This window comes from Mustela lutreola, chromosome 11 (assembly GCF_030435805.1).
Source record: "Mustela lutreola isolate mMusLut2 chromosome 11, mMusLut2.pri, whole genome shotgun sequence".
In the NCBI taxonomy this organism is placed as follows: domain Eukaryota; kingdom Metazoa; phylum Chordata; class Mammalia; order Carnivora; family Mustelidae; genus Mustela; species Mustela lutreola.
Genome location: NC_081300.1, coordinates 77,223,781 through 77,231,486, shown reverse-complemented (window position 1 = coordinate 77,231,486; position 7,706 = coordinate 77,223,781). Strand labels below are relative to the sequence as shown.

Sequence of the window (7,706 nt, the reverse complement as noted above, 5' to 3'; positions counted from 1 at the left end):
ATTTTATTCATTCATCCATTAATGGATACTGAAGTTATTTCCATCTCTTGCTTAGAGTTAATAATTTTATAATGAACATAAGAGTGCAGATATGTCTTCGAATAGTGACTTCGTTTCCTTTAGATATATACCTAGAGGTGGGATTACTGAATCATATGGTAATTTTACTTTTAATAATATGAATAATCTCCATACTGTTTTCCATACAAATTTATATCCCTATCACAGTGCATAAGTTCCCCATTTTCCCCAATATTTACCAAAATTTGTTAGTTTTAATTTTTTGGTAGTATATATTCTAATAGGTAGTAATATCTTGCTGTGTTTTTCAGAGGTAAACAACAACAACAACATAATGACTTTGCCCTGAGTTTTTACGTTGAGCACTTTTTAATGCTCCTGTTGGTCATTTATATAACTTTTTTGAAAAAAAAAGTCTATTGAGATCCTTTTGCTATTTTTTTAATTATATTTTTTTCTATTTGTATCTGTTCATTATTAACCTCTTTTCAGATATAAGATTTGTAAGTATTTTCTTCCATTCTGTGGATTGTGTTTTCATTCTCTCTCTCTCTCTCTTTTTTTTTTTTTTTGGCAATGCAGAAACTTTAGTTTAAAGTAATACCATTTATTTATTTTTGCTTCTTTTGCTTGTGTTTTTGGCCTGGTATCCAAAAAACTATTAGCAAGACCAATGTCAAGGAGAATTTTTCAGGTTTTCCTTTAGGAAATTGAGTTTCATGCATCACATTTAAGTCTTTAATCTATTTCAAGTTAAGATTTATGAGTGATATAAGGTTCCAGTTTCATGCTTGTTTATGTGACTATTCAGTTTTAAATATCATTTATTGAACAGACTATCTTTACCCATTATATATGTTGGCCCCTGTCAAATATTAGGTGACTGTATGAAAGGATTTATTTCTGGACTCTCAATTCTGTTTTACTTGTTTATTTGTCTGTTTTTATGCCAGTATACTTTATTGTTTTGAGCATGAGGGCTTTGTAGTATAGTTTCAAATCAAGAAGTGTAATTTCACTTCTTCATTCTTTCTCAGAACTGCTTTAATTATTTGTTGTCTTTTATGGTCTCATATAAATTTTAGGATTCTTTACCTACTTCTGTAAAAAAAATATTGGATTTTTTAAAAGATTATTTATTTATTTATTTGACAGAGATAGATGACAAGAAGGCAGAGGGGCAGGCAGAGAGAGAAGAGGTAGCAGCTTCCTGCTGAGCATAGAGCCTGATGCAGGGCTCAATCCCAGGACCCTGGGATCATGACCTGAGCCGAAGGCAGCGGCTTAACCCACTGAGCCACCCTGGTGTCCCTAACATTGGATTTTTGATAGGAATTGAATTTACAGATGGTTTTCGGTAGTATGGACATTTTAAGAATGTTAATTCTTACCATTCATAAATATGAGCTATCTTTCCATTTATGTCTCCTTCAATTTCTTTATCAATGTCATAGTTTATGGGGTACAGATCTTTCATCTTCTTAGTTAAATCTTTTCCTAAGTATTTTATTAGTTTTGATGCTAATGTGAATTAGATTGTTCTCTTTATTTTTTCAGATAGTTCATCATTAGAGTGTTAAAATGCTCCTGTCTTGTGCTTACTTTGGCAGCACATATACTAAAATTGGAATGATGCAGAGAAGATTAGCTAGATCACTGAACAAGGATGACATGAAAAACTAGGAAGCATTCTATATTAAAAAAAACGAAACAAAACAAAATTCTTTTCTTTTATATATTGATCTTGTATATGGCAGCTTTACTAAGTTTGTTTATTCAAAATTTTTTGTGAAGTTTTTAGGATTTTTTTACATGTAAGTTCATGTTATCCAAAAAAAAAAAATTTACTTCTTCCTTTTTTTTTTGGGGGGGGGGGAGTCTTTTATTTCTTTGTGTTCCTTGTTTCTCTGGCTACAACATCCAGTACTATGTCAAATGAGAGTAGTGAAAGTGGACACACTTGTCTTTTTTCTGATCTTTAAGGGGAAAACTTTCAAACTTTTTTGATTGAATATGAGATTAATTCTGGGCTTGCAATATGTGTTTTTTTAATGCATTTTTTAAATTATTTTTTTAAAATGTTTATAAACATATAATGTGTTTTTATCCCTAGGGGTACAGGTCTGTGAATCACCAGGTTTACACATTTCACAGCACTCACCATCACTCACCATAGCACCTGCCCTCCCCAATGTCCATCCCCCCACCATCCTCTCCCAACACACCTCCCCCCAGTAACCCTCAGTCTGTTTTGTGAGATTCAGTCTTTTATGGTTTGTCTCCCTCCCAATCCCATCTTCTTTTATTTTTCTTTTCGTACGACCAAAACCGCCTATGATGCATCTCCAATTCATCATATCAGGGAGATCATATGATAGTTGTCTTTCTCAGATTGATTTATTTCACCAAGCATAATACCCTCTAGTTCCATCCACGTCATCACAAAAAGCAGGATTTCATTTCTTTTGATGGCTGCATAGTATCCCATTGTACATATATACCACACCTTATTTATTGATTCATCTGTTGAAGGCCATTTAGGTTCTTTCCATAGTTTAACTATTGTGGACATTGCTGCTATAAACATTTGGGTTCATGTGCCCCTTCAGAATGCCACGTTTGTATCTTTAGGGTATATACCCAGTACTATAATCACTGGGTCTTAGGGTAGTTCTATTTTCAGCTTTTTGAGGCACCTCCACGCTGTTTTCCAGAGTGGTTGCACCAGTTTGCATTCCCACGTACAGTGTAGGAGGGTTGCCCTTTCTCCACATCCTCGCCAGCATCTGTCATTGACTGACTTGTTCATTTTAGCCATTCTGAAAGGTGTGAGGTGGTATCTCATTCTGGTTTTGATTTGTATTTCCCTGATGCCGAGTGATGTGGAGCATTTTTTCATGTGTCTGTTGGCCATTTGGATGTATTCTTTGCAGAAATGTCTGTTCATGTCCTCTGCCCATTTCTTCATTCGATTATTTGTTCTTAGGGTGTTGAGTTTGATAAGCTCTTTATAGATTTTGGATAGATAATGGCCCTTTATCTGGTATGTCATTTGCAAATATCTTCTCCCAGATAACTTCTGACAGTCATCTTTTGGCTTTGTTAACTGTTTCCTTTGCTGTGCAAAAGCTTTTTGATCTGATGAAATCCCAATAGTTCATTCTTGCCCTTGCTTCCCTTGCCTTTGGCGATGTTCCTAGGAAGAAGTTGCTGCTGCTGAGGTCAAAGAGGATGCTACCTGTTCTCTCCTCAAGGATTTTGATGGATTCCTCTCTCACATTATGCTTCTTCATCCATTTCCAGTCTATTTTCATGTATGGTGTAAGGAAATGGTCCAATTTCATTTTTCTGCATGTGGCTGTTCAATTTTCCCAACACCATTTGTTGAAGAGGCTGTCTTTTTTCCACTGGGCATTCCTTTCTGCTTTGTTGAAGATTAGTTGACCATAGAGTTGAGGGTGTATTTCTGGGCTCTCTATCCTGTTCCATTGATCCATGTCTGTTTTGGGGACAGTTTCATACTATCTTGTTGATGACAACTTTGTAATAGAGCTTGAAGTCTGGAATTGTGATGCCAACAACTTTGGATTTCTTTTTCAATATTCCTCTGGCTATTCGAGGTATTTTCTGGTTCCATATATATTTTAGGATGATTTGTCCCATTTCTTTGAAAAAAATGGATGGGATTTTGATAGGGATTGCATTAAATGTGTAGATTGCTTTAGGTAGCATAGACATTTTCACAATATTTGTTCTTCCAATAGAGGAGCATGGAACATTTTTCCATTTCTTTGTGTCTTCGTCAATTTCTTTCATGAGACTTTAGAATTTTCTGAGTATAGATTCTTTGTCTCTTTGGTTAGGTTTATTCCTAGGTATCTTTGGGTTTTGGGTGCAATTGTAAATGGGATTCACTCCTTAATTTCTATTTCTTCAGTCTTGTTGGTATAAAAAAATGCAACCAATTTCTGTTCATTGATTTATATCCTGACACTTTACAAAATTTCTATACAAGTTATAGCAGATTTGGAGTGGAGTCCTTTAAGTTTTCCACATACAGTATCATATCATCTGCAAACTGGGATAGTTTGACTTCTCTTCTGCCAATTTGGCAAAATTTGGATGCCTTTGATTTCTTTTTGTTGTCTGATTGCTGAGGCTAGGACTTCTAGTACGATGTTGAATAGCAGTGGTGATAACGGACATCCCTGCCGTGTTCCTGACCTCAGCGGAAAAGTATTCATTTTTTCTCCATTGAGAATGATATTTGCAGTGGGTTTTTCATAGATGGCTTTGATAATATTGATAATATGTGCCCTCTATGCCTTCACTTTGAAGAGTTTTAATCAGGAAGGGATACTGCACTTTGCGAAATGCTTTTTCAGCATCTATGGAGAGTATCATATGTTTCTTGTTCTTTCTTTTATTAATGTGTTGTATCACATTGATTGATTTGCAGATGTTGAACCAACCTTGTAGCCCTGGAATAAATCCCACTTTGTCGTGGTGAATAATCCTTTTAATGTACTGTTGAATCCTATTGGCTAGGATTTTGGTGAGAATTTTTGCATCCGTGTTCATCAAGGATATTGGTCTGTAGTTCTCTTTTTTGATGGGATCCGTGTCTGGTTTTGGGATCAAGGTGATGCTGGCCTCAGAAAAAAAAGTGTTTGGAAGTTTTCCTTCCATTTCTATTTTTTGGAACAGTATCAGGATAATAGGAATTAATTCCTCTTTAAATGTTTGGTAGGATTCCCCTGGGAAGCCATCTGGCCCGGGGCTTTTGTTTGTTTGGAGATTTTTGATGACTGTTTCAATCTCCATACTGGTTATGGGTCTGTTCAAGTTTTCTATTTCTTCCTGGTTCAGTTGTGGTAGTTTATATGTCTCTAGGAATGTATCCATTTCTTCCAGATTGTTGAATTTGTTGGCGTAGAGTTGCTCATAGTATGTTCTTATAATTGTTTGTATTTCTTTGGTGTTGGTTGTGATCTCTCCTCTTTCATTCATGATTTCATTTATTTGGGTCCTTTCTCTTTCTTTATCAATCTTATTAATTCTTTCAAAGAACCAGCTCCTAGTTTCGTTGATTTGTTCTATTGGATTTTTTGGGGGGTGGGTTTTGGTTTTTTGTGGTTTTTTTTTTTTTTTTGGTTTGTTTCTATTTCATTGATTTCTGCTCTGATCTTTATTATTCCTCTTCTCCTGCTGGGTTTAGGCTTTCTTTGTTGTTCTTTCTCCGACTCCTTTAAGGTGTAGGTTTATGTTGTGTATTTGAGATCTTTCTTGTTTCTTGAAAAAGGCTCGTACAGCTTTATATTTTCCTCTCAGTACTGCCTTTGCTGTATCCCACAGATTTTGAACACGTTTGTTTTCATTATCATTTGTTTCCATGAATTTTTTCAATTCTTCTTTAATTTCCTGGTTGTCCAATTCATTTTTTAGAATGATGCTGTTTAGTCTCCATGTATTTGTGTTCTTTCCAAATTTCCTGTTGTGATTGAGTTCTAGTTTCAGAGCATTGTGGTCTGAGAATATGCAGGGGATGATCCCAATCTTTTGATAATGGTTGAGATCTCATTTATGACCCAGGATGTGGTCTATTCTGGAGAATAGAGAAGAATGTGCACTAGAGAAGAATGTGTATTCTGTTATTTTGGGATGGAATGTGTTGAATATACCTGTGATGTCCATCTTGTCCAGGCCTTTTTCCTTGTGGATCTGTTGCTTGGATGATCTGTCCATTTCAATGAGGGGAGTGTTAAATTCCCCTACTATTATTTTATTATTGTCGATGCTTTTCTTTGATTTTGTTATTAATTGGTTTATATAGTTGGCTGCTCCCATGTTAAGGACATAGATATTTAAAATTGTTAGGTCTTCTTGTTGGACAGACGCTTTGAGTATAATATAGTGTCCTTCCTCATTTCTTATTATAGTCTTTGGCTTAAAATCTAATTGATCTGATATAAGGATTGCCACCCCAGCTTTCTTCTGATGTCCATTAGCATGGTAAATTGTTTCCCACCCCCTCTCTTTAAATCTGGGGGTGTCTTCGGGTCTATGATGAGTTTCTTGGGCAGCATATTGATGGGTTTTGCTTTTTATCCATTCTGATACCCTGTGTCTTTTGATTGGTGCCTTTAGGCTATTTACATTCAGGGTAACTATTGAGAGATATGAATTTAGTGGCATTGTATTACCTATAATGTGACTGTTACTGTATATTGTTTCTGTTCCTATCTGATCTACTACTTTTAGGCTCTCTCTTTGCTTAGAGGATCCCTTTCAATATTTCCTGGAGAGTTGGTTTGGTGTTTGCAAATTCTTTCAGCTTTTGTTTGTCCTGGTAGCTTTTTTATCTCTCCTTCTATTTTCAATGATAGCCTAGCTGGATATAGTATTCCTGGCTGCATGTTTTCCTCATTTAACACTGAATATATCATGCCAGTTCTTTCTGGTCTGCCAGGTCTCTGTGGATAAGTCTGCTGCCAATCAAATGTTTTTACTGATGTACAATACAGACTTCTTTTCCCAGGCTGCTTTCAGGATTTTCTCTTTGTTGTTAACAGTTGTAAATTTTACTATCAGGTTACGGGGTGTGGACCTATTTTTATTGATTTTGAGGGTCATTCTTTGCGTCTCCTGGATTTTGATGTTTGTTCCCTTTGCCATATTAAGGAAATTCTCTACAAAAATTCTCTCCAATATACCTTCTGCTCCCCCTCTCTCTTTCTTCTTCTGGGATCCCAATTATTCTAATGTTGTGTCATCTTATGGTTTCACTTATCTCTCAAATTCTCTCCTCGTGGTCCAGTATTTGTTTGTCTCTCTTTTGCTCAGCTTCTTTATTCTCCATCATTTGGTCTTCTATATCACTAATTCTTTTGCCTCATTTATCGTAGCAGTAAGAACTTCCATTTTTTATTGCACCTCATTAATAGCTCTTTTGATTTCAACTTGGTTAGATTTTAGTTCTTTTATTTCTCCAGAAAGGGCTTTTATCTCTCTGGAGAGGGTTTCTCCAATAACTTCCATGCCTTTTTCGAGCCCAGCTAGAACCTTGAGAGTTGTCATTCTAAACTCTAGTTCTGTCATATTACCAATGTCTGTTTTGATTATGTCCCTAGCCTTTGGTACTGCCTCTTGTTCTTTTTCCTGTGGTGAGTTTTTCCACTTTGTCATTTTGAGCAGATAAGAATACATAAAGGAGCAAATAAAATGCTAAAAGGGTGGTATAGACCCCAGGAAAATGTGCTTTAACCACATCAGAAGAGACCCAAGTTATGGGAGAACGAAAGGGGATAAAAAAGAAGTTCAAGGGGGGAAAAAGGTTTTAAAAAAAGAAAACAAGGAAAAATATTAAAAAAGAAAATATAGATATATATATACTAGACTTGTGACTAGAACAGGGTCACTCACTTAATTTTGGGAGTATTTTGGTCTCTTAGAAGAAACTACCTCCCAAGATTTTAAAGGATGAAAAACATATAAGGGTAGGCACAATGAAGGGATGGAATATACCTCTAAAAATGAGGAAAAAAGGGACGCCTGGGTGGCTCAGTTGGTTAAGCAGCTACCTTCATCTCAGGTCATGATCTCAGCGTCCTGGGATCGAGTCCCATATCGGGCTCCTTGCTCGGCAGGGAGCCTGCTTCTCCCTCTGCCTCTGCCTGCCATTCTGT

At 36.0% G+C, this 7,706-nt stretch overlaps 1 non-coding gene across 1 annotated transcript; it reads left to right on the top strand.

The window, feature by feature from the left end:
* Positions 1-1,615: 1,615 nt before the first annotated feature.
* LOC131811957 (U6 spliceosomal RNA) lies at positions 1,616-1,722 on the top strand. Its single transcript, XR_009346197.1, has one exon. It is a non-coding gene; the product is annotated as a U6 spliceosomal RNA (small nuclear RNA).
* Positions 1,723-7,706: the final 5,984 nt, after the last annotated feature.